At 38.5% G+C, this 27,782-nt stretch overlaps 1 protein-coding gene across 3 annotated transcripts in view; it reads right to left on the bottom strand.

Annotated features, from left to right (window-relative positions):
• The window catches only part of LOC124412407 (LIM domain only protein 3-like), a 98,266-nt gene that overhangs the window by 12,340 nt on the left and 58,144 nt on the right, over nt 1-27,782 (bottom strand). The window contains exon 1 of one of the 3 annotated variants that reach the window (XM_046892255.1): nt 16,878-17,029. The exons of the other annotated variants lie outside the window; for them this stretch is intronic. The gene's annotated coding sequence lies outside the window, so the exon portion shown is untranslated. Of the gene's footprint in view, nt 1-16,877; nt 17,030-27,782 lie in introns of those variants that run through there. 3 annotated transcript variants of the gene reach the window in all.

Raw genomic sequence — 27,782 nt, 5'->3', positions numbered from 1 at the left:
GAAACTGCCTTCGTCACCATGTCCTTCGGGTTGATTAATAGCCGGCAGCTAATGCCGGAGGATTATAGCCGTACAGTGATGTTTAATAGAGTATGCGATGACTTGTAAGGCGGAGTTTTCTTTCAAATTATCGCACCGCAAGGTGCTCGGGTAATTGTTTCTCGCATTAGGTATATATTTATATAATAAAAGGTCGAAACGATTCGTTCTCCGTTACTTTACTTTTTTGACGACGAAAATTCGGACTCGTTCAATGAATCAGATGGACTGAAATAACAAAAAAGCAGATGGAACAGGCGGAGCAAAGAAAAGGAAGGAAGAACCAGAGGGAAAGGATCTGAAGAATTCCAGTGAGTTGTTCGGAGTTTGGAAGAGCCTGAACTGATAGTGGAAAGCGGAAGAGTGTGTTTCACTTATCCCAACCTTTTTAAAGTTCTGTATATCCTCTCTATTGGCAAATCAGACTGCGAAAGCGACGTTTTTATCCAACGTGGAAAACTTGTGTAATTTATAAAACTTTAACCAAGCAGAAAGTAAATCGACATAAGAAACAAAGGAAGGATGAAAACGAAGCGGAGTAAAGGAACGGCTGAAAATTAGATAAAGGAACCAGTTTTATTTGCCCCTAAAGCAAATAAGAGATTATTTTTCATTTATTTGTACATCTGTCTGCACAGAAACAGGTCTGACTACTCAACTTCCGGTGTATAACATACGGACCTTAATTCTCTCACTCTTATTATTAATAATTGACAAAACAAATTAAAAATGAATCGGTCACGATATTTCTACTTCTCTAGGTAAAAACACAGGCGCGCATAATTAAACCTCGAAGAAACGAAACGAGAGAAAGATAAATAAGAATGGAAGTGTTCGAAGGTAACTTCAGTTGCAATTCAACTGGGGAAAACGTTTGGAAATTTATTTTGGTTTATATATGAGAAAAGAGTGATTTTAATGCTTTAGAGATGAGAATGTGCAGCTTAAAAGTTTGAGAAAAATTATCCATGCCTGAGTTGATTCCCAAAAAACGTGCCATTCATTCCATATTATTCAATTCTTTGACTAAAATATTTGTAATCAGAAAATTTCGTGTTCGAAATAGCTTCTCGCTGATAATGGACACTAATTGAAGAGGAGAATTATAAGGTGCCATTTTTTCAGTTCTAGTATAGAAGCGATAAATAAACAACTATACCGTAAATCCGTCTTTCCCAATTTGTCAACACGGACTCATGTCGATCGGCTTGAAAAGGGGGAGAAACGGAACGAGAGAAGAGTATAAAGATAAAAAGCTTAATTGCTCCAGTTTCCTGCAGCTATAATACACAAGTATGTGTGCGTGCGTGTATAAATATATGTGTGTATACTAGGGTGGCGAAAAAAAACCGACTATTTTTTTTTTGAGTCTCATGTGACAAAATGTTAGTTTTTGATGTTTTAAGAGCCCACTCCAAAGAACAGTTAAAAAAAAAAATTTTAAGAGGTCACTCCACTTTTTTTAAAACGTCACAAATCGTCCAAAATCGATTTTTTTTTCTCGTTACGGTATAATTTTATAGACAAAAAAAACAAGTTTCCGAAAGTTTCAGTTCAAAATTTGAATTTTGAAAGATCGCTCATAATTTTTTTTCCATTTTTTGGTGCATTTCTTTAGATCTTTTCGAGCGACCTTTTAATATTCATATTAATATTTCATAAATTTTTTTTCTTTAATTTAGTAACAAAGAATCGATAACAATACACCACAACATGAATTAAAAATCAAACAATATACTGAAAATATAATTTTTTTAATTCAATATTTTGACGATTTTTGACATTTTAAAAAATTTTGAGCGACCTCTTAAAAAATTTTTTCTAGCTGTCCTTTGGAGTCGGCTCTTAAAACATCAAAAACTAACATTTTGTCACACGAGGCTCGAAAAATAAAAAACATAATCGGTTTTTTTGCGCCACCCTAGTGTATAGTTACATACCCACATAAAATACATTAATGTACACGGATGTAACGCATAAATGATTGCCGGTTAGGAAGATATTTTAGTCCGACACTCGAGCTACGCGTTATCTCTACTCCGATGGGATACGCAGTCGCACCGTAGATATATATGGCCGCATACATAAGCGTATACACATCATAAGTGGGTGGCAGCACAATAATTAGCGACGCTAATTGGAGCGTCATTCATCCCAGGGCCGCACTCGGTCATCTCCTGAATTTCAATGGAAATCTCTCAAATGCCCGACTTTAATTGTTCGCAGAAAACCCCATCAAACGAGGGTCGACGTGCGCCGCTTTTCTCCCGGCCGGAAGCTACGAAGCTACGACCCGCTTTACGAGTTTCGAATTTTCAATTCATTCGTTTCCCGGGAATTTTTGTCGTCCGTGATTTTTGCGAATGTTTGCTCATTTTTTTATTTTTTTTTTTATTTTAATTTTCTTGTCTCATATCACGAGAATTCTCGATTCATTTATACCATTTCTTTACAAGGAAAGGTTGGTTTACGAAAAAAACCGATCGTTCTGATTGTTTGATTAAGAGATAATTTTGTAGCTGAGTTTTCATCGAAATTTATTGTATTCGTAAGCTCGAAGGATCTCTTCGAAAATACGAGAACATTAAATACTGGAATTATAGGCAAAAGATTTCGAATTTAATTAATACTTCGCTTCAAATCGCTTCGAAATTGTTAAAAATCTAGAAGATTCGTTCGCTTTCGATTTACAATGAATCACAATATTTATCCTACTACTATTTTCCAACAAGTCAACGAAATAGATTTTCTTTTTTGAACACTCGATTCAATATTCCAATTTTTTTTTTTATCACAATCAATACTACTACAGTACTGTAAAATTAAATATTCAAAAAATGATGAAAAATAGTACTTCAATGTATTCGTGGTAAAACAGTCTTCTGAACAAAATGAGCCATCGTAGAATGAAATCGAACGAGTTTAGCTAGTTTTTAACAATTTTGAAACGAAACATCGATGTATAAAATTCGGTTTATTACCCATAATAATATTTTTAAACAGATCTTTTGTAGCTATCTGTTGTTAATGTAATAAATTAATATTAATAAATTTGATTATTATCTCGTTACAAAATTAATTTATAAAAAACGATTTTCACCCAAAACAAAGTGCGTAACGCGTTTCTTAATTTTCCAACCTCACGTAAGCTGCTTCCTCAAGCTTCTGAGCTCTTTGATAATTGCTTTCGCTGTACCGCATGTATGCAAATGTATTGTTTATACATACAGCTATGGCTGTCAGAATTCTTTGCGGATCGTTGCGCGCAAAGTTTATATCACTGGGCCACGCAAAGTGGAGGAGAGCTCATTAGAAAGCATAAAACTGCGAGACTTGGTTGACCGAATCACTGCTCTCGTTTTATGGTCACGCAAAATAGATCGACCGTATCACCGTCTCGAGTTTATACACCTGGCCAACATGCGGTGCCAACAGCCACGTGATCAGTTTTCAGTTCTACGTTACGTAGAATGCAAGGGTGATAAGAATATTCGCGATTCTGCAACAGTTGAAAAAAAAAACAATAACTCGATATGGGACTAATTTGTTTAATAATTTTTTTTTGTTTTAATGCGAAAGGGAAACATCGTTGCCATACAATTGTTAATTCTATAGTATACAGTGTATTGCTCAATTCCTTGTGAATAGATTTTCTTTGCCGATTATATAAATGAAACATATTTTAGATTCGATTAATTAGACACGTGAAGAATCGTATCAGATTCGAAAGATAAAAAAAATTACCGTACACACCTTATGCTAACAAAATAAAAATCTTATCAATGACTTTCCTGAGTCAATTAGCAAAGTATATATACTCACTCATAAACATAATGAACTGTGATGATACATTAAAATTGAACGACAAAATGACGTCTTTTAACCGCTTCAAAAATTATAAACAGAGTAATTCCATCTCTCTATCTTATTCTGATTCCATTCTTGCATTTGTTTCCTAACTTTCCTGTTAATTAATTTTAATTCTAATTACAGCTCGTTAACAATTGTGAAACTGTTGACTCAATTCAGATTATCGATCGCGTTGATACTGTATAAATTATCTGATACTTCAAATAGATTTTTTAGAAAAAACTCTACAAATTTCCTGACATAATAAATTTGGACTCATTAATTTTTCCAACGAATTCTACTAATGCGTCGTTGTTGACAAAAAGGAAGTAGAAAATTACTTTGATTCCAATTCTCCTTTCTCCCAAGTTTTACTTCAGGTATATTATAATTGCCACCTAAAATTTATTTATTTTTATCAATCTCACAAGTGGGCCGTAATTTCTATCATTATTAAAAAGGGTATAAATATCTGGCTTTGCGATTATCACAATAATTAATCATAACAAAAACAAATCACATAATCATATAAATATTTCCAAACACTGTATCAAATCACTATCAAAATTAGATTTTCCTCACAAGAAGCTTGTCGTAATCCCAAATTATCTCAACAGACTGTTCAACACGTGAATTTAAAAATCAAATCTCGATTGTCCCAAAAGAAAAAAAAAACGCTTCCGTTGATCCAATGGAAAATTCGATTAATAACTAAATCTCCCACCATTGTTGATTTAATTAAATCGGAAACCGCCCGATCTCACTCGATTACACCCTATATATAATATATTTTCACTTCAATCCATAATAAAAGAAGCGTATTACAAGAGCGCGCGAGTAGATTCGCGTCGGGGTAGTTGAAGGACGACGAAACTCTGTGAAACTCGCGCGTGGATACGCCGAGCCTTATAAAGGTTGCTAACTCTGGCCTATACAAGGGTGGTTAGGTGCCTCTAGGAAACCTAAAGGACGCCAGTACAGATGGGGAAGTCGAGGGTTTGGAGGGGGAGGAAGTAAAATAGGGGGAGAGGAGGGATGATGAGGGGAAGGGGGGGGGGGGGGGAGGGGGGCTTAATTAATTAGCCGGATACTTTGAGTAACAATCCATTATTACATACAAACATCCCTCGGCTTGGCTTTATGCTACTAATTGGCCTTCTCAGAGCGCTGAGACCGGTGCGAATTATAAGCACCACCACCACCATCACCATGAACATGAAGATGAACAGAGGGAACGTCGATTCGGATGCGGAAAATTTGTAGGCGTGTGTAGAGATGCAACCCAGTGTAGTGTAGCAAATCTGCTTGCGCATGCGTGCAGTTATAAACGCGTGGTAGAAGACACGCGTGATGGTGTGTAGATGCTAATAGTAGTAGCAGGTATGTATGTATGTATGTATGTACATATATAGGAACCAAGCGGAGCGTGGAGAGGGGTTGAAGGTTGAAAAATGCCACCGCTGCAACTCTGACGTGGTATTTTCAAACAGAGAGGCGGTCGTTAATTGGGGCTAAATTAGCGCTGTGTACGGGTTGTTTCATATATATATATATACTTTTTATTCTTCTTTCTTATTTGCCTTACTCTTTACTCCTTTCCTCTCATTTTCCCTTATTGTGGATGGCTTTTTCCAACCCTCTCATTATAATCTCGATTGTGTTTTAATAACAGTAGCTACCGCGTCTCATCAGAGTGTTTTTGACTTTCTTGGATTATTATAAATTGCCGATTTGCTCTGAATGAATATCGACTTGGTATATACTGTAAGTTGGAAAGAAATTTTTTAACGAGATATCGATCTTTAACAGGTTTTGAGAATTTATGTTGGCTTTAATTTTTTATAGATTAAAATATTGAAATAGCACGGTTCTGGTCAGTTTATAATTTGTTACTATGTCTTGCGAATTTTTCACGCGTAATGTGCGACACTTGATGTTTCAAGCTTGAAAAACTATAGCAAACTAATTCGAATCACTCAATATGAAACATCGAGAGCAAATGAAACGTATGACGAAACCGGAAAATTCATATATTTGATCTAGCGTATAATAGTGAGTGATGTAATCGATAGATGAAAAGTCTATGTTCCATCTATGGGTTTGGAATGTGCAGTAGCGATAATTTCCAATAATTGAGGAACTTGGAATTGATATTGCGAATTTCGACCAGTCAGAATTGACCTTCAATTAATGCTTACGAGTCAATGGAAAATATCGTCAATGTCGTCTTTGTTAAACCGAAATCATAGAAATATTAATAACCGTTTCGCATTAACAAAGATCGATTAGAACGCAGCGGCGAACAGAGTCACGTTGCAAATTAAACATTCGCAATTAGTACATAACAGAGTAAATAAATGCGGTGTTAGAATATTTAGCAAAGTCTTGCAAATTGTGACAACTCGTTCTACGATTGGTACCGATTGGTGATAACTCCGCTTGCAAGTGCGAAATGCGAATAATATGCTAAGCTATAGGTATCCGCACCTTGCGAATCTCGCACGAGTTAAACAAATACCTTATACCCAGGCCCGATAGACATGTGGGAAATGGAAATGGAAGTAAAGCGCTTTAAACTTGGACGAAAACCTTTTAGATGTGTTTTTTCAAAGCAAATACGCGAGAGTACTTTGAGAAGTTGTTACATAAAAAAACGAAGGTAAAGAATTTTCCTTATGCAGAAGACACAAAATCTATAGCCGAGAAATAGTACGAGTAGTGTCTAAAAAAAACATTGACGTTATAAATTATTCCCGAGAGGAAAAAGAGAAAAAAGAGATCACAGGTGGAGAGAATTTTCACACTTTGATCAGCTGGAAAACTGGGACAAATGATAAATCGATAGAAATAAAGAGCAGAATAAAGTAGAGGGCATCGATTTTACAAAAGTAGGTTTAGATATAGTATAGCTAGGTGTAATAAGCGACGATTGAAATAACGCAGCTGTCCGTACGTGTGAAACTTTTCAAAGACAAGCCCTGCAAGGTAATAAGGAAAAACGAACAAATAAGTACAACGAACAACGTTGAGCGAAGTAGTGAAAGAGAGATCGAGAAAAGTACAAGGGAATGGAATGAAAAGTGGAAAGTGAAAGGCGAATGAAAGAGTATGAAAGAAAAAGTGAAAATAAAATAAAATAAAATAATAAACACGGGGGTGGGGGAAGGGGAGAGGGAGGGGAAAAAACGTTGCAGCAATATCTGATCGGCGATTCTGGCGCGGATACAATTTTTTATTTGGTCAATAAGAGCCGCCATATGAGATTATGAAACTGCCCTAACAGCAATATGGAAGGCACGGTCCGGACTCGCTGGACCGTCCAGCGGCAGCCACCCTCGACACCCCCGCGCGAAGGGAGGAGGGTGAAACGTGGAGGGAGGGGGTTTAATAAAAATGTCAAATATAAAATAGCCGGCAGGGACGGACATTTAGGAAATAAATAAATGTAAAGGAAAGAAAAGCCCCGAAGTAAAGAGTGTGCTGCAGAAACGTGTGTGTGTGTGTGTGTGTGCCTATGTGTGTTTCTATGGCATAAAACGCGTGTGGCAACCCCGTAAAATGCAGAGGCGCTTCTATTCTACCTACGCAGGGAAAACTTTTCTCGCACGCGTATAGATATGTACATATATATACATATATATGTATACATTATACATGTGTGTACGTGTGTATCGTACATGGAATATTGTATAAAAGGCCTCTGACGAGAAAGACGGAGCTGACGGCAGTAGTCGGTATACGGCCATTGAAATAAAATTACTACCAGCGGTAAAAGAAGAATAAGAAGAAGAAGAAGAAGAAGAAGAAGAAGAGGGGGAAAACGAGAGGGGCGCCGGTTGCCGATTCCTGCAGGACACTTGGCTCGCTTTGGCTGACCCGTCTTTATTGAAATACGTATAGCTATATCTGTGTGTAAGAGTACTTTTCAATTTTATGGCAATTTCTTGTATTCTTCCTCTTCTTCTTCTTTTTCTTCTTCTTCTTTCTTTACAAATCGATTCTCGGGATCGTTTTATTTTAAGAAAATTGACGAGACGTTGATCACTGCGGAAATAAGTTTCGAAATCCACTTTACGAAATTTGGTATTGATCTATCAGTTGTACGATATCTGAAACGAAAGAGAAGATCCTTCGATGATGCCCGGAATATTTTGTACATTAAAGGAGAAACACTTCCGGACTACTTTTTGCAGAAAATTAAAAAACCGCGACTGAACTGAAACCCGCAAAAACAAAACATGAAGGGGTTGGAATTACAATGACGCTTAACGCAACAAAATAACGAAAGAAGAATCGCTATTTTACAACTTCGGAAAAACTCCAAAGAATTTCAAGTAACGCTTTGCACTTCCGAAATAACGATCCTTCCCAAAAATGCATCGTTGCATGTCAATATTGAAAACGACACTTCAGATGGTGAAGAATTGAAGTTTATTCCGTGCATGAAGATATTCTCGGCAGAGATTGGACAAGCACCCTCAGCAGGTGATTTGCAGTACGATGTAGACACAAAGGGTTCGTACACGCGACACGTGGAAGTGTGTATCACTCATGAAAAGATGACCAGGGTAATATCGCGTCAGTGTTTGGGCGTGCGTATATAATTTCGGCTCGGCGATAATGATCCACCCCTTCCAAAGCCGCCCGGTGTCGTTATACTGTAAGAGTAGAGAGGCCGCTAATTAGTCATTAGCGAGGGGAAAAGACACCTTTAGTAGGGTAGAACCAGCAGCTCCGTCGTCCAGGGGCAGCTCAGACTTAAGCAAACAGGGTGTAGCCTGGCAGGCTTCTAGACCGCGTCTAATTGGACCCCAGCGATGTAAGTCCGACTAATTGAGACCGTCGCCATTACACCGGCGCATGCATATACGATGCAGAATGAGAAAGTACAGATATATTTCCCAGTCGCGAGATACGCGATATTCTCTGCCGTCTGGGACGTCGAAAACTGCCTTTCAACGAAAGTATCAGCCCTTCGGACCATGGATGAGATACTGCAGCCTCTGGAAATGTTTTTTGTCCAAAATGTTGAGATCTTGATTTGGAGATTCATCCAATGGATCTTTCTTCGCTCACAGTCAGTATTACATCACTAAATTCGTAGTTACAACACTACTGTGCCAAATTTAATACTCATCAAACTTGGATCCCTGAGATATTCCACCGATTTCATTGGTTCCAGCATTTCACTAATTAGTTTACCATAAAAGAAGTGAAAGTGGATCTATTATATTATAAGTAAGATCTATTTGCATAAAAAGTTCCCAGAAGCTTGAGCAGAATCCATGATTCAAATCTCCTTGTGGGATTGCATAAAAATTCATAAACATCCGAGGCTAGAAAAGAGCAGTCACAGAATTGTCTCGAAGATGGCTCCTCCTGTGATTTTCTTTCCGAAAGTATTTCACGAAGCTCCAATGGAGTTACGGACACCTAGACAATTTTTTCTGTCAACTGTTCCGAGGAAGAGAAAACAAGGTAGATGTAACCGAATAGCGCGAAGGCATCGGTCTGATTGTGCGTGACAGTTATGAGTTGAGAGATGAGGGGAGAGGATGGAGTCGGTCCCCCAGGAAGGACTCGAGCCGGCTTGTTAGACGTTGGCGGGCGCAATCTTCTAATTGGCGATATAATGATCCTGAAGGATGGAATCCCGGAGTCCTGAAGGACCGAGGCGAGCACCCTCCCTCCCACGCGTCTGGCGCTGCGCCCTTGTCGTGCCTTCCGTCCCTTGTTAGGGGTGAAATTAAAATTCGGGACTTTCAGCCTGTCTCGGAGTCACCCCGGAGTGGGCTCGTTACCGCGGTACCAAGGATTTATTCAAAACTTCGAAATATAACGACCCGAGCACACGTGAAGCACCTTTGAGCTCCCTTTGAAGGAGAAACTCAAACTACACGGCGTAGCCGACGATCGTCTTTCCGATATCCAGAAGCCAGTCAGTCGGTTAGTCTCTGCGAGGTGTTGATACCCTGTTACATTGTCATTTCTCTTTTTCAACTCCTTTTTTCTTATTCTTCTGCATGCGATAAATGAAATTTCAATTTAAAAATAGATTCACTTTTCTCTCTTGTATTCAAAACCCAAGACCTCTGCAGGTTCTAAAGAATCACAGGACATAACTAAAATTCAAAAATACTTTGTCATTTATCCTCAGAACCTCAGAAAATTATTTAATACACTTGCTACAAACCACAAAGAAGAATTGTCCAAAGAACACGAGGTTTGTTATTGAATTTCATACATCACATCATATTCTTCAGCATCAAAATTTCTAATAATTTGTGCAAATAAAACAGATCGCAACCGTTGATCAAAAAAAAAAAAAAAAAAAAAAAAAAGTCAGATCCGCAGGGTGAAAAGCTTCAGCCACGGCTTTCTCGAGTAATAAACTCGGCCAGTTTGTTCCAAGTAATTAATCGGTCGGGGTGTCTCCGAATGTAGGTGTATTTATTTGCAAGCTCGAATCACTGACAGATGAACGACTCCGCGGGAGTCGCGACGCTCTAATGAACAGTACCTACGTAGTCTGGTAACCAGCCCCCCGCCCCGTCCTCACGATCGGTCTTAACGAACGCTTTTCCACCGAAACTAATACAATCCAACCCCAACTCGAATCCACTTTTTACCACCGAGGTCAGAAGCGTGCTGCAGACGGTTGGCCAAATTTATTCGGAAGTATGTAGATAGTTTTCGATCTTGGATTGGGTTGGATTGGATTGGATTGGTTAGGTGACATCAAAACGTTTTGGACTCCAAGCAATGATATCATTAAGACATTATTTTATGATAAATTTGGTGTGAAGTTATGGTCAAGATGTAGAATTGATGTAAAGTAAATTTTTTTTTTTTCTTTTTTTTTTTGTTTTCATTTAAGTAAGCATCGTTCTCTACTTTGTTACATGCAGTAACCTAATATTCTACGATTCTTTCTACATTTGAGGAAAAAATTTGAGAATATCGACATTTTAGTTCCTATTATTCCTAAAGCCTAACAATAATAAGAATGAAACCCAGAAAAATTGGGATAAGAGAAAAAATACTTATTGTTAGGCTATTTCCAATCCTGTTTGAGAAAATTTCTTTAAATCCTGACGTTCCTAGCAAATAAAAAGACACGCTAGTTTGTGGTTAATAAAATAAAAAGATAAGAGAAACAAATATAGTATTTTTTTTAATTATTTTCCTTTCCTTGTTTTTTTTCCCCACAAGTCCGAGTTGGATAACAAAGGTTCAAATGAAGTAAAAATTTCGCTCGATACTCGCGTTCCGATTAAAAAATTGACGTTCCTCTATTCCATTCGTTTAATAAAGGAAACCGGAGTATAAAAATATATTTTCCCCGATATACTGAGCATGAGAAAAGAGAAAAAAAAAAAAAAAACCCGAATAAATTTCCAGTGACAAATTTTCAATTTCCTGCAGCGTATTACAGAACGATTTCCATCCAGACTTCCCCTTATTTCGTAGCCGCAGCAAAGCCAATCCGTGACCACACACTCACACATGCAAATAAAAAAAAGAGGCACACACACGTACATAAAAGCTTGAATATAATGCCACGAAACAGGGTTGAGATCGCGTGACCATCGCGAGGCGGCTGATTCTCAACTTCTCTCGTTCCTCGCCTCAACACCCTCGAAGGGTTAACATCGGCGAAGTCAATTTCTGCGACAGTGTATAAAAGCTGGGAAATATGAGGGGACTGCAGGGATAGGGGCAGTTTTAATTCTCCCCAGTCTGGCGAGACGTTTTCACCCTCCGAATCGCTTCTTCTTTCCACCCCCGCGTATACGCCGTATGTACGTACTCGTACGCATCCGTGTGGAACATACACCATGACGGAACCACCCCCTCCCCCACCTCCTGGATGGAATTGAAGTTATGAACGTTAACATAAAGAAATATCAGGAAAAAAAATCGTTATTGTGCAATTTTCGAATGACTTTCAAGGTGTTGGCTTTGCAAAATAATATGAGTATGTTTTATTTATCATGGATGAAGTAAAGATTTTTCTATATTTAAGGTTACTAACTTCTTCATCCTCATCCCTCAGCGAGTCCCGCCGTCTCGCTCCTTCATCTGGGATCCAATTAACGATAGGGGAACCGAACTCGGCGCGAGGTGCCGGAGTATATATATACGGTTAAAAATTAGCCCGGGACGTGTTGCGCGAACGCTGGGGAACAATAAGTGAGAGGGGCGATCGTCCTTCTCACCCTCCGTCCCTTATTCGACGAGGAGAGCTCTGGAGGACGACAAGGATTCGAAAGAGATGCAGGACGGATAAACGGCCGATGGTGATGCGAGGGTTGGAGGAAAACTGACGAAAGTGTGCGTGTGTATGTATTTGTGGGTTTGGGTGAGGGTGCGTCTGGATACGCGGGGACACAGGGGGTGGAATTCAATTTAAACTTATTTTTGTTCTTACAATATCTAGAATGGTAAATCTAAATACGGGAATGAAATATAAAATTGGTTCGACTCGCGCTGAAACACCCTTTCCATCCCTTTTTTTTCAAACCACGCGCGAAGCCGCGAAAAATATACCGGGTGGACGCTAGAAAGTCGAAATATACGTATCGAAAATTTCGATCAATCAAGCTTGATCGTTAACTTTAATAACATACGGTCTTAGCGATCAAATGAAACTTCGTAAGCTTCGCAAAATTATTATATTAAGCGGTCATCATAATTAGCCTATATACTTTTGAATGTCACACACGCTATCTGTTTCGCATATTCAAATTCTCTCGAAAGTCGAGCAGTCTTTTTAAGAAAATAAGTCAGATTTTCAAAGTAATTTCAAATCGTACCTCAAAATACGATTTCAGATGACAAAAACTTTATTTTCAGTCGAAAAAATAAAGATTAACTTCTTGTAGAAACAATTATCAAATATATCAACACCTGCATCAAGCGACATATTTATTATTACACGGTAGTGAAAATACGTACGTTGATATACATTTTCATGGAAATATCCGGGGGTGGAAGCAATACTTATAAATCATTCCTACCGCGGCAGGAGAATCGCACACGTTTGCATGCACGCAACACACTGACTCGGTAGAGGTTGTAATAAGCCGGATTGCAGCGGTCAAGATGGACCATCGAGAGAGGGGATGAGGGGATGAGGGGATGAGGGTGCCGGCGTCGAAGGGGAAGGCAACCGGGTCCGAGTTCAGATTCTATTAAGATCTCGGTAGGTCTTGTTACACTGGAAGGCCATGCCGCAAATCTCGCAATAAAACAGCCACCGGCAAGCGCCTTCCACCCTCCGTCTTACGTCGCCGGGGGGTTGAGACGAGACGCGACGCGGCGCTGCGCTGGTGCCTCGTATACACGGAGAAATTGGCGGCAATCGCAATTTCATTGATAGCGGATCGAGCGCGTGCAGAAAAGGATTGGCTGTAAAAGTCCCTGATTCATTTGTTGCCGTGCAGGGGTGGATATATTTTATACAAGACTCTTACGATAAATAACTAAATCCAACGGCGAACCCTTCCGATGTAAATAATTTCATTTGACGCGGTCATCGCTGCGGAGGGGGATGAAAAATTATCATTCGAAATAAATCGATGAATCGTCTGCTTCAATCAGAAATTAATTTTTCATGTTGTTATTAGAGAAATAGAAAAAATGTTGCTAAGAAAGAAAATCCCTTCGATTTGGAAATTATGTCATTTCTCACATGCTCGATGAAATAAGGATACATCGATCGATATTCGACGATTTGTAAGTTAACGGAGAAAAAATTAATTCATTTCTGAAGACGTTTCGAACAGTGCAGAATTAAAGATCTGGATCAAACCGCAGCTGTTGGGGAACATGCAATTACCGTTTAAAATTGACCTCGAATGAAGAATAAAAAAGCAGAAAACCTAAAACTCCGAAAGGTATAAAAGACTTTGCGACTGCTGCCGGAATGGATAAGGGGTGGAAAAAAAGGAGTAAAGAAAGAAATCGAAATAAAAATCCCTTGACTAAAAATAAAAAGGGAACAAGTTGAACTCGAATTGCGCTATAGAGCCGGATTCTCAGATCGACTCAATCTTGGCTCTGGAGAAAGAAAAAGAGCGAAAGAGCGGGAGAAGCGTCGAAGGGTAGAGACGGTGTCCCGAGTCGGGGGTTGAAATCAATCAAAACATTAATTGAAAGAGCCAAGAAGACAATGGGACTAGCCGGCTGAGGCAGGGATAGGGCTTGATAATCGAAAGATCGAATCGAAAGGCATCGGGAAGCTGGCAGAAGAAGAAGAAGAAGAAGAAGAAGAAGAAGAAGAAGAAGAAGAAGAAGAATAAGAAGCCGATACACACTCTCACGGAATCCGAGGTGAGTGCGAGCTGCGACGTGGAAAAGAGGAAGAAGCCAACTAACATAAAATAGAGGATACAGGCACTGTCTCGAGATACTGGATAGAGAAAATAGAGTCATTCTGCCCGGCGATACGGAACCATTGTTAATTGTCCGTTATTGAAAGGAAGAAATCCGTCCTCCAAAACGCCACATCCGGTGACGACGACGACGACGACGACGACGACAATTGTCTTTTCAATCCGGTCGATTCTTGGCAATATTTGACATGACAAAAAATGACTGCAGTTTTTTGAAAAACGGTGGATCGAATTCATGCATGAGTGTCAGGATTTTACAAGATGGGATCGATGGGTTGATTGAACGTGTATGAAGTAAGACTTCTCCTGTACTTCGAAAGTTTTATGAAATTGCAGAAGACAAACTCCTGCCACCTAGCGTGGGAGTTTTGAAACTTGAAAGCTCCTCTCTTCTCCGTGGAAGCTCGGAGCCTGCAGGTTTCAATTTACGTAAAAGCAACGCACACTTTCAAGCAGGTCGACTCTGGAGGATGGACGGCCAGGCAGCCGACTGAGTGGTCAGTTGTGAGATATTGGAGGGGCGTATAACTTGAGGAGATTATATTCTCCGTTTCGATATACCCAAATGGCATTTTATTGCTTCGCGGGAGAATTATTACCCACGCATTTTCGGATATTAACTCAAGGGTGGGAGGGACGGAGAGAGAGAGAGAGAGAGAGAGAGAGAAAAGTTCAGGGGTGGAAATACGAATGAAGCGAAAAAATCGTAGCAATAATATAAACAGCAATTAGAAAAATAAGAACGTTCTCTCTCTCTCTGAGAGTTCATGTTTCGTTTCACAAAACGCGTTTGGCTAATTAGGCCTTTTATACGTGTGCGTAGTACTTCCCTTTCACCAATTCCTACCATTTTCACATCTCGCTAATTGCATGTCAAGGAATAAAATACCCAATTATCACTAAATACGTTTATTTATTTATTTGTTTCTCTTTTTCGTTTACTCTTTCAAATTTCTTTTTGTTCATTGAGCGTGTAAAAATGTTACAGTTACGTTTCATTCTTTATCCGCCAGACGAAATTTTAGGAAGCTGAAATATATATTTCGTGAATGAAAGTTCGGCGTTTTTGCGACGAATTTCAGTTCCTCGTTTGACGTCAATGGTTGACATAGTTGCTTGCGAGTTATAAACGTAATTCTTTCTAGTTGATCGTTGACCTGATCTCAACTGCCACGAATTATAACTATTCAGAAAAGAATTTCACTTTTCATTATGTGAACTTGGATGAATTTTATCCCAAAATACATGAATTTGTCAAATAAAAATTTCACTCAAATTTTTTCTCTACAATCTTTACGAAAAATATTTTTCCCAGTGAGTAAGTGACCTCAAGTATCGAAATTACACCAAAACTTGATTTTATTCAGTAATTTCTCTGTGAAATGGTAACTTGATCGATCGTGACACAAATAGTAACGGTTTTTAGTCTCAGCGAAGTTTCATCGAAATCAATCACAACCTCAAGAAACCTGTGATCATGTATTCCCGATTTTTGATCGAAGGCAACCGATATGATTAGGTGAGAAAAGAACAAAAGAGGGCGTCATGAAACGGTTTAATTTTTAAATTCTTCAGCAGTAGCAGGAGTAAGAGGAGGAGGTGGAGGATGAGGATGAGGAGGAGTAGCAACCCCCTTACGGCCCCAAAATACACAGCAGTTAGCCAATTAGCCCGACCAATTTGTCGTGCAAAATAAACGACCTGTTCCTGTTCCCAATTTATTCGTGTACCTACTCTCTACGTGGATATATATGTAGGTAGGTGGGTACATACTCGAATGCGTATATGTATAGAGACAAACGTATATCTATATCTGCGCGTATATACCTACCTATATCTAACCCCTTCTCAAACTTCAAACGAAATAATTAAGCCATTCTCTTTACTTGGTCGGCTAACGAGCCTGCAGGGTTCTGGAACTAGTGCCAATTATCGAAAACCAACAGGACCGATACGAATATACGAATACGAATACGAATACAGGAATTGGTCGATGTTGGATAGCATCTCGGTGTGGGTCTACGCGGTGGCCACATACCAGGTTCATTATATCAACAGAGGCAAGAGGTTCAAATTAAACGAAAGCACCAACCAGTGCTCGAAACAACGAGATACTCGACTACGAGTGCTTGTTATTAAAGCCCCAGTTACACCGGGAAAACTCCTTCATCTTTTTCATTCCTCGACTTTTCGCTTATAGCTTTCCTATCTCTTTTTCGAGCCCAGTGCTAACGAGTCTATTGCAATACGTAATCAACTCACTGTAGGTACCAATTACTTATCCTTCACTGTCCCAGTTATTTCAAACCCTTCGTTACGTCACAAGTCTTTTTAATTTTTTTTATGTTTTTATTTTTTATCAAGTATGGTAAAACTCGATACATTTAGAAACTTTTCTACTTTGAAACTACGTGGCGATGACTTTCTCACGTTACATTATTTACAGTGAATTTCATGAATTGTATCCTGATTTAAATGTGGCAGGAAAAATGCAAGATTTGTCGCAATTCTTGATCACGATTAACGGGGTATAGAATAAAGGACAATCAATACCGATGAATTCTCGAGCTTATATCGAGTGTTTTGGTTTACCTGGTGACGTAGCTGGACCATGTGGTGACTTCACGTTGGGAGCAATTTTAACCGAATGTTTTATAACAGTCTAGTTTTTACAGTTCTAGGGTTGAAGGCCTTGGTCTTCGTTTTCTTATGCTTTTTCTTCTTCGTATAATCGTTGTCAAAGCACAAGTTTTCCTTTCTTCAAGGTATCAAGTCAAAATTAATCCGCAACACAATTCGATTAAAAAACTTAAAACCTGAATAAAATAGAATACTAAATCAATCTAACTGCTAATCAAATCAACAACATTATACATATATATACTCGATACACAGTTCAAACAATTCAACTACTGAACATGTCACTGACTAGTATGTTTTTCTTTTTTTTGGTATATTATTTTTGGTACCGGAAATAGAAAATGAAGGTCACTGCCACGTAACACCAAAGTTCGTTGCTATTTTGATATATATATATATATTTTTTTTTTTTTTTTTACTAAAAATCAGAAGTGACGTATTTTATTTAATAAACAACGAATGACACTACAATCAACTAACAGAGTCACAACCCTCGCACCCCAGCGTTCCGTACGTTTCGCCAGAGAACCTGCCGCTTTGGCAGCTGGCTGTAAACTGTCGCGTGCGGCAGTCGCACGCCGTCGACTCCGATAAGTTCTCCCACCACTAACCAACCCCTATATCCCCACCACCGATCCCCCATCCTCTAATTCACCCCACCACTTTGCCACCGTCCCCACCATCGCCGGCACTTGCCCACCACTGGAATATCTCGCCACGCGAATCACCCCTTTCACCATCCGCTCTCTGCGGAAAATAATGTGGTCTGTTATGTCATGGTGTTAAAAGTTGTTCTTGACGTCTGGATGATAGAAAGAAGACGACGTTAATTTTCCACCTCATTCTTAACGTGACAATAGGTATCAAAGGTATTGGCCATTCGTTTAAAACTTTGCAAGTCACCTTATTGTAGAAAATGTGAAAAAGATTTCAAAACCATTTGAATATTGAAAATTATAAAATAGTCAGCATGTAGAGTAGGTGCAATGAAGAAACGTCAAGTTATCAGGAGATAGTAAGATATGAAGAGGAACGTTAACTAAGAATATCTAATCGAGACTTAGACTCATGCTGAACACATCGTATTTGATAAATGACATTTGATCGTTAGAAAATGTGAACCCTTGATTAAACTGACTGGTTTAATTCACGTATTGTATTATGTTTAATAGTGACTAATGGTAGAGACATATTAGACTTTAACCTTTTTTGTAAGAAGAATTCCGTTCGATGAAATCGTAACTGAATTGCAGAGGAAGAGTTTCTGGATACCGACTGTGTCCGACGATTTTCAAACGTGGAGAAAACGCCCCTCCGCGTCGTCTCCCCTCCACGCTCCTACACTGAGGGATGTTATCCCCACTCGGCTTAACCATCCCCTCCAGGATAGCGACAGTCAACCCGTCGCAAGCCACACCTCCCATTACAAAAATTACACTGTCCGTTGATTTAGTGTTGTGTAGCGGTTCACGGCGGTGAGGGAGGGAAGCGGGGATGGCAGGGAGCCCAGAGGGGTGGGAACTAAGTAATGAAGGGTTTCCCGTTCGGGAATCACGGAATCATTCGGCAGATTAAATTAGGAAAGGCTATGTATGACCTTTTCGTTTTATGCCTTCTTTTTCTTTCGCCTGTGCCTCGCCATGACGGGAAAGGATTGCAAAATGGATTGCTTGATTTTTACAACCATAGGGTCAGAGGAGACGACGACTGTTTGCCGAATTGTGAAACGTATGTATCTCCGTTTTCTTCTTTTTTTATTACCATTATTATTATTATTATTTCCTTACTCCTCCTTTTTAATTAGAGAAGGAACTTTGATGGGTTCCTGATTAAATTGATCACGAGTTCGCAGGTGAGACGACCTCGCCGTGAGCACGTACCTAATTTCATCATTCCCGGCTTTTAAATTGTCAGAGCCGTCACTAATCAACCTGAGATTTACAGTCTATACCGCCGTTGAAAGTCTGCACCTATTTTTTTTTCCTTCTTCCTAACATTCCGTAAACAACGATCCAGCGATGTTCAAGCTGATTATAATCAACCGATGAATCAAAGAACGAAACGAAATAGCCTAATATTCAAAAAAAGCACCGTTCAAACACGCAGAATACTTTGGAAGGAGAGACGTCCTCGAAATTTACAGATTCGACCTTGGATAGACGCCTCATGGTCAGGTCAAAGAGTCAAATATCGGCGAAACGAGGAGAGGCGAGGGGTGAGGGTGGGGGGAGGATCGCGAGAAGACCAGAACGCAGTGAGTCGAAGGGGGCGGAGGAGGGGGAGGAGGGGGAGGACGGAGGTCTAATCACTTCTGGGGACTTTAATGGAGGTTTTCTGTACGCTGTCTGCTTTGTCCTGAACCGGCGTCCGTCTGCCACTTCATCTGTAGGTACTAGACGCCGAGTCTGCAGCCTCTCAAGTGGCATTATGCATTAAACAAGACGCTTACGAGACGCGGAGAAAACTGATAACACTCAGTTTCTTCACGCTAGTGACGAAGACTAAACCATCCTTGAATGAAAATCCAACTTTTAGTACGTTTGCTGACATGGACTGTGAAAATTGCAACGGTTCACCAATTTCTTGAAGAATGGAAACCCGCGATGGATTTACCCGCCAGTATAAACCATGGATTGGAGCTCTTCACATGGTGATTTTTTTAATTAAACAATATGTATACGCATATTCTGAACGAAGCGAAGATTTATCGTAGTTCATTAACGATAATCATTGATTGTCGCAATAATTACACAGCAATAATTAACCACTTTTCGTCGAAATTATGAATAATGGATAGCGCACATTAAGAACGCGTTTCAGCTGTCGTTAATTTCTGGCCGCTTTTGATAATTTTTATTTATCAATTAAGCATTCGAAACACGTGATTCCCACACTGAAAGACAAATTTTGTGTTGTTTGAATTACCGCAGGAAATTATATACATAAGAATGTTGTTAGACAGTAAAGATTAAATATTGTTAAAATGGCGAGAAAATGTGGTACAATCATTTACTATTTAGTGTGATTATAATTGTCTGGTATTAGATTTACTGATAATCATGAGATTCCTCTTTTCACCCTCTGTAACATCACTTTTTTGTTGCGCCAAAATTAAATTATAGTTACAGTTAGAAGAAAACGGAGTTGAAATCATCATATCCAAAAAGAATCCATTCTTCTTATTGTTAGTTATGATAAACATCGAAAATATAGTGAACAGTGTAGTATCCATAAGAATTTGTGTGTATTTTCAATCGTTTCAAAGTGAATATAATTTCGTGCAGAAAAATTCCTTGAACTAATTTTTTTAATCCCGAATCCAATTTGAGTAAAGGCCAAAAAATGGATGTACATACTACACATGCGAGGTTGCGAGAATGCAAGATTAAAGTTCCGCGATTTCGCTGTCCAAACAAGCCAGACTACTTCCAGTAGCCAAAGTCTTCCAAGGACATGTAGGATGATCCCCAATTCCCGACTCTCGCAGCTTTCGGTACATGAGCGAGGGACGTGAGTCCGATCAAAAAAAGAGGAAACGTATTTACGAAAATTTGATGGTAAAGTTCGTCCGTTGGACAATCCCTGATATTGATATCCAGGAGGCTCTCCATCACCGGACTTTCGTTTCGGGACTTCGCCGAGGAGAGTGCTAGCTCCATCTCTCTCTCCTCCACTTTCTCTCTCCCTCTCTCCCTCTCACCCCCTCTCTCTCTCTCTCTTTCTCTTCGACCCGCACCCGTCCGCCTGGGATTTATTATGCATGGGGCTGATGTATCGGACATCAGACGTCCAGGGGGAGGACGGGTACTCTCAGGAGTGAACCGGGACCTGGACAAGGGATGCAGGGCACGGAGACCGCCGGCGGAAGATGGAATAAAAGGGAAAGAGACCCAACGAGCCTTCCGGTCTTATTGCTTTTTCTCTTCCCCAGATGATGGCACATGCACGCAGGATTTCGCGGCGTGTAAGGAAACGAAGGTCACTTGCTGGAGCCGATGGATCACAGTGCAATTAACGCAAGGGATGATGGAGACGTACTTGTAACTGGTAAGAAGTTTGGTTGATCAAAAATCAATTTTTTTATAAACTCAATCATCAGATAGTCGCATATGGAGTATTTGTCGAATTGTTCTATCGGTAAGCCACGAAAATCTCTAGAAACATGACGAAAAGAGAAATGACTGGAATTATAAAAAAAAAAGCTTGAATGTACTTTAAAAAAGAAAATGTGTTTCAGTCCAGAGCTTGCAAAAAATAATCTGAACGAAATAAGTAAAGTCAAACATATTTATTCCCGATTTGAAATGAATTAGTGTCGATGTCTGAGCTTTTGTTTATAATTCCAATATATTTTGTTTACATATTTTTTTAATAGATCTTCTTAGCTTAAGAATATAACAATAAAATTAAAAGAATGACGAAAAACACCAAAATCATGGTTTAAAAATTGAAACTCGCTGACGTGGATTTCATTCTGAGAAACTTTGAAGTATTGCTATAATTTGAACCGCAAAGTACTTTGGAAAGATCGCATTATTGTTCAGTTTTCTTTCGAATGTTGATTCTTTACAGAAAAACTGGAATATATCTTCAACAATGTCAACACGTTTCTGAATAAAGTATGTTAAAATTATCAACAATAAAACGTCATGATTTTCCGATTACTAGAAAAGTTAAGGGAGAAATTTATTTTTATCAAATATATTAGTGACACTATTTCAATTAAATAAACCTCGCTCGAATTCAGCTGCAGCTTCTCGTTTCGAATCGTTTTGTCGACAATAATAATACCAAGGCCGTATCTGCTGTCGGTAAGTGTCGGTAACAGGAATCTGCAAGTAGAACCAGCCTTGTTTTACCATTTTCGACTCGTCACGCGGAATTTCGATATTCCGAAGGAAAGATTGCTACCTTTTTTGAAAGTCTAATCAGCCAGGAAATAGACGCGGTACACTATTCAAGGAACGAAGGAATTAATCTTGACCTCGCATATATAGTCTTTGTGTCATTGTTAGAACGGATGGAGCGTTGAGGAATCGCATTATTACCGCAAATCGCGGCTATCGCCTGAGTATTTCGAAAAATTCCAGAATCACATCGGATGAAAGCCCCGATGCTCGAGTGGCATAGATACTAAGAGCTTTTCTGGGAAAGTAAGGGTCCATTAGCTGACTCGGAGCTGTCTCCTGAGTCCATTACAAGATGAGCCACCCTTCCTATGCCCGTAATAGTCTGTAGGTAGCATTATACTATATAGCGAGTGCACTCTCGTCCCGAGGTATTTTGCCGATTCGCTTTTGTTTCCCCGATTTCTACTCCTCGACGCTCGGGACATATTCCCGATTTGATACACTCCTGTAACCCGCTTGAGTCGACTCGTTAATTATTTATTTTGAGTGACTGAATCTGCCGATCAGTCACCGATATGTAAAAGAATTTTTTTGTACTTCCTTTCAGGCACCAAGAGAAATTTCAAATTGTAATTACTCGAGGGGATAATCACTATGCAAAAATGGCCTACACCGATTGCATATTCGTTATAATGATTATAAGGATTACAGCAAGATTTCAAAGATTGCAGCAAGATTACAAAAAGTTACAAACTATCACAGAGATTTCAAGGAGAACAAAAAAAAAAAAAAAAATACAAAAATTGCACGGATTACAGGGATTACATGGAGAATATACAAAATTACAAAGAATACATGAGATTGCATTAACCTGTGTGTACACTAGATTACAATATAGATTAACCCCTCGTAATTAATATGTACAATATGTAATCCTTGACTATGTTCACTTTTTATCATTAAAGAACAATATATTGGCACTAGGCACAAAAAGCCAACGATTGTTGCTATTTTTTTTTTATTACGGCCACTCTTACTTCGTTTTTTCTTTTTTTTTTTATCTCGAGTTAGTCGCACAATAACAAATTGATTTTTTTTCGATTCCTGGCTTGAGTCGAGGCTCGAGAAGAAATTTTTGCAACTCGATCCTCCGATGCTCTGAACAATGAATCGCCGAACTGCAGCCGAACACTGTACATACGAGTAATGCAATACACAAGGTGCACAGCGTTCGCGTTATCCTATAGCCTCGATTTTTTCACCGCATAGCCAAGACCGAGTTCATCTTACGAGACAAACAATAATTGACGACGTGCGTGTATCGGGTCGTTAACCTTGCGTCGCGTCGCTGACGTTTAATTCGTTTTGAGCCTAATCATCGCTGATCGCGCAAATTTCAACGACGACGAGAGAAGCAATTTGGTCGCAGGAGCGTTGAAACTGCGACATGAGAGGCAGTTGCCGTTTCGGCTCTGGATCGGCAATTTTTCATTAAGGTCTGGTAAGAATTTTCTTCATTTTTACTCTGACATTAGGAAAGAAAAAAAAAAAAAAAAGAATTTATGAAAAAAAAAAAAAAAAAAAACTTCTTCGAAAGTGAGTTTATCAAAAATCTAAAAAAATTTTCAATTTTCGAAACAAAATGGTAAGCAGAAAGATAAGGATAGTCGAGAAACTGTTTTTGAAAACCTTTGAAGAACCTTTATACAGACAGTTTCACATAACGATGCAATATTTGCATCATCGAGTTTATGGCGAAACATAATAATAATAATTACTTTGTCGCTAAGAGAAGCGAGTGATCGCGAAACGAGATGCGTAAAATATAAAAATTACATATTAAATTGATTGAATATTGATCGAATAAAATATTATAAATCCTGTTCTTTTTGTTGTAGGTTTTTTTTTTTTTTTTTTGTACTTCTCTCTATAAAAATCAATTTCCACAATATACGACAATTTTGACGAGGCGTCTCCATAAGGTTGTAAAATTTTTCAATGGTGTAAAAAATATGGCCGATTTGGTTGCAGAGTCAGGAGTTTACAGGAAATTGGATACCTGCCACACTATTATATAGCTGGAATACCGTAGACTGCATATGTATATATATATATATATACAGGTATATTAAACGTACACAGGGATTCACGCATGCAGACGTGAAGTTATTAACAACGCGGGGTATACGTAACACGATATGAGAAAATTACCTCACGCAATGACGAAGGGAGTAATAACGCTGAAGCCACTTTTCCATCCTGCACTCGAGTAATTATTATAAGCTTCGAGTTACATATTAATAAGCGGTGATTTAAACCAACGAAATAATATACGTCATAGCCAATTAGAGCAACGACGAATGACAGCCCTTGACATTATTTGACACGTCAACTTGTCACGTTTGAACAAATGCAAAAAATTTTTCAAATCACGGACGATACATTTTTTCATTTTCTTCTTAACCTTTCTACCCTTGATTCCTGAAATGTTTTTCACCCTCCAGAATTCTCTCAAAACAAAGAAGAAACAAAAAATCACAAACACTAAACTTATCGTATAATTGTCCAGATAAATCCGGGGAATAGATTTTTTCTAAAATTTTCGACGAATCTTTAAATAAAGTGAAAAATCACTAGAAGAATTATTAAATTGCAGTTAATTAATTGGTACTTTTTGTGTTTCCGATCGATGGAAATTATCGATGTAAGTTTTAATTCACTCCGTCGTACAAGCACAGATAAATACAATATATGAGCAATTTGAGACTTTTTGTTAATTGCGATCGCTAATTATAAGTTGAGATACAATTGCGAGCTGAAGGGGGGGGGGGGGGGGGGGAGTAAGATTCACGGAGGTTCGAGGCAACTGAACAGGGCAATGGAAACTTTCGTAATAATTTGCGAGAGCTGCTGCTTCAGGAATGGTCGTGAATAGAATACAGAGTAAAATAACAACGTGCTCGAAACTCTGATAATGGCGTTTATTAGATATCGACGATGGTCTTGACGGAGGAATGAGGGGGAGAAGGAAAAGAGATGAGAGAGAGAGAGAGAGATATATATATATATATATATATATATATTCGTTTTTTCCACCTTTACTCGGACGTAACCCTCGTTCCTTCTCTTTTAAATCCCGTTTCCCCTCGAGGCTTGAAATCGTCAGATCCTACCCTTTTACCCGTCGTCCTCCAAAGAACTAGGCTCTTTCTACCTTGGCCACTCTCCAACTAAACCCTCGCGCTGTATACATTACGAAAACGATATCTGAGCGGGGGCGGAATCGACTTGGTATCAAAAACACCTCGGCGGGAAAATAATCTACCACATCGGCTTGTCGCACCCTTGTGACCTGCAGGTGAAGAGGATTGCTGCTAATTCGGAAGAACAAGAACGACCTTATTTTAGTACCTATTTGAAATTTTATTAATTTTTCAAGATTTCATATTCTTTTTTTAAAATTTCTTAATTTTATGTTGCAAAGAATTTTCTCTGACAGAGAAAAATGAATGGAAAAATTACTCCATATATATTCAATGTTCATGTTATATATATTCATGAAAAATCAAAATTTTCCCAGAATTCCCGATTACTTAACAAGAAATAAGTTATTAACGTAAACTATAGTAGAAAATTTATATTTTGTTATCAACTTTTGAATCAGTAGATTGACGAAAAAATCGCAAGAGACCTTTTTTGTAGATCGTTCAATTTCCTACAAAAATATATATTACTCTTTACGATACGCCAATCCGTTGTTGAGTAATGGAATTGCAAAGCAAAAAAAAATCTTTCCGTGTTATTTAAACAAAAAATAGAAAATTGCAAATCGCAAATCGGCATCTCTTAATATTAATATTAAGAACTCAAACTTTTACAGAATTTCTTTTTCGTCATCTTGAACGATTGCTCACGGTGACTAACGACAAAAAATTAGTTATTTTCTTTTGGCCCACCCGTAATATACATACATATATATATACATACATATATATATATATAATATTGTACATACATGTATGGTGGATATGTATATAAGACTGGCGTGTACCTAGTTACCTATTTCTTTTCGAGGACATTATACGAGATAAAATATAGGCGAACGGCGAGGGACTGGCCACCCCGGATACTTAAACTAAAAGCAGAGCCTAGGCTGCTGCGACATCCCTTGATTTATTCACTCGCTGAATTTTTTACTCAAACCTCCCGCCCTCCGCCCCTTTTCATCCTCTTCCCGCTCTCGCCGTTTCCCCTTTTCCCCCTTTTCATCCCTCTCTAGGTGCGCCTGATTATACACGTAGGTACATACGTTATGTACTTATACGTATACAGGAAATTAAAAACCGAAGATTCCAAATTATGGTAAAAGATTTCTAAAATTTGGATTCACGTGAATGTATACACGGAAAAAGCTTCTAAGTTTGCAGTTTGTCACAAAGCATAGAAATAAAAATTATTACAATAATGACCCACACAATTAGCGATTCAATTAAAATTTATTTCAACGCGATAAATTATTGCTTTCAAGAAGCAAATTTTCTGATACGTTCGTATTTTCCAATGTCTTTTTTGTTTATGTAAAAAAACTTCCAAAAAACGAGACACTGTTCAGTCAGATAGGATAGAAGAAAGTTGTCCCGAGAAAACAATTTCCTCAATTGGATCGAGATTTTCTTTTCTTTTTAACTCCAGAAGAAATAATTTATTGCTACGTTTACTGGACGAAAAGTCTCCACTGATTCCGTTTCAAAATCCAAAATACAAGTATTATTCTAAGATGATGATAAAAAGAAACCAACTCTGAGAGAAACTGACATTTTTGTAATTCGATTCCAAGTTTGACAGTTTCAAAATTTTTTGAGGTTTGATTTGCAGTCTGAAAAACGTCTGGCAATCAATATTCACTTTTAAAAAACTATTGGATGACTCGCTCTTCTGCATTTAGCGAATCAAGCTCTGAATCAGCGCTGCAAAATAAAATATCTCAGGCAAAGCAAGTCGTTAAATCCTGGATAATTTCCTTAAAGTTTTCCAATTTATTTGCAAATCAAAAAATCAAGAAACAAACTAAAAAACAAATGATCCTTGGCGAAGCAAATCATCAAATCCTGGATAATTTCCTTCAAGTTTTCCAATTTATTTGCAAATCAAAAAATCAAGAAACAAACTAAAAAACAAATGATCCTTGGCGAAGCAAATCATCAAATCCTGGATAATTTCCTTCAAGTTTTCCAATTTATGACCTGAATACACGAGACCAGCAATTTCGAATTCAAAATATTCGGAATTTGAAAACGCTTATCACTCGGTGAAAAAAAAAATTCTAAAAACGGCGTGAACGAATTTGGGGATTGTAAAACGTTGCCGAAACGGCTTTTGCAACGTCGAACGCTCGTGTAATGCCGTGATAAATCCCTGCAAAATCACCCTGTAACTAACTTTTTCCCAGGCAGTATTTCGCCCTTGTAATTATTACGCAGAACCGAAAATACAAGCCAACCTAACCCAAGCCGGCGAGTCGCGTTAATCCTGACGATTGGATAAAATCGTGCCGTATAATTTACACGTCAGGGAGGCCACCACGCTGGCTAATTGCACCCTTGTCACTCGACACCACGCCATTGCCCCAATCCGTCCGTTTCTCCTCGCTCTACTATCAACGCCTTCTTTGCAGTCCCTACGTCTAAGGCAGTTTTTTCATTTTTCACCGCAACTACCAGATCATGGTAAAACGGGTATCGTTGCAACAACGGTTTGATTACATTGTTGGAATTAAGGACCATTCGTTAATTACGTAAGGACGATTTTAGCCATTTTTAACCCCCCCTCATACCATTTCTTACGTAAGATTTTAATGTCGTTAGAAGAGGATCAGGTGTACTAATACTCATAATTTTTTATTTCATAAAAGATAATTATTTTAATAGTTTTCATTAATAAGCTTCAAAGTGTGTAAATATGAATATACATTTACGATTTTAAAAACTTATTATCAAATAAAAAATTT

The sequence above is a fragment of the Diprion similis genome, chromosome 11 (assembly GCF_021155765.1).
Source record: "Diprion similis isolate iyDipSimi1 chromosome 11, iyDipSimi1.1, whole genome shotgun sequence".
NCBI lineage: Eukaryota > Metazoa > Arthropoda > Insecta > Hymenoptera > Diprionidae > Diprion > Diprion similis.
The sequence above is the reverse complement of the archived record's forward strand: the minus strand, read 5'-3'. Positions and strand labels throughout refer to the sequence as shown.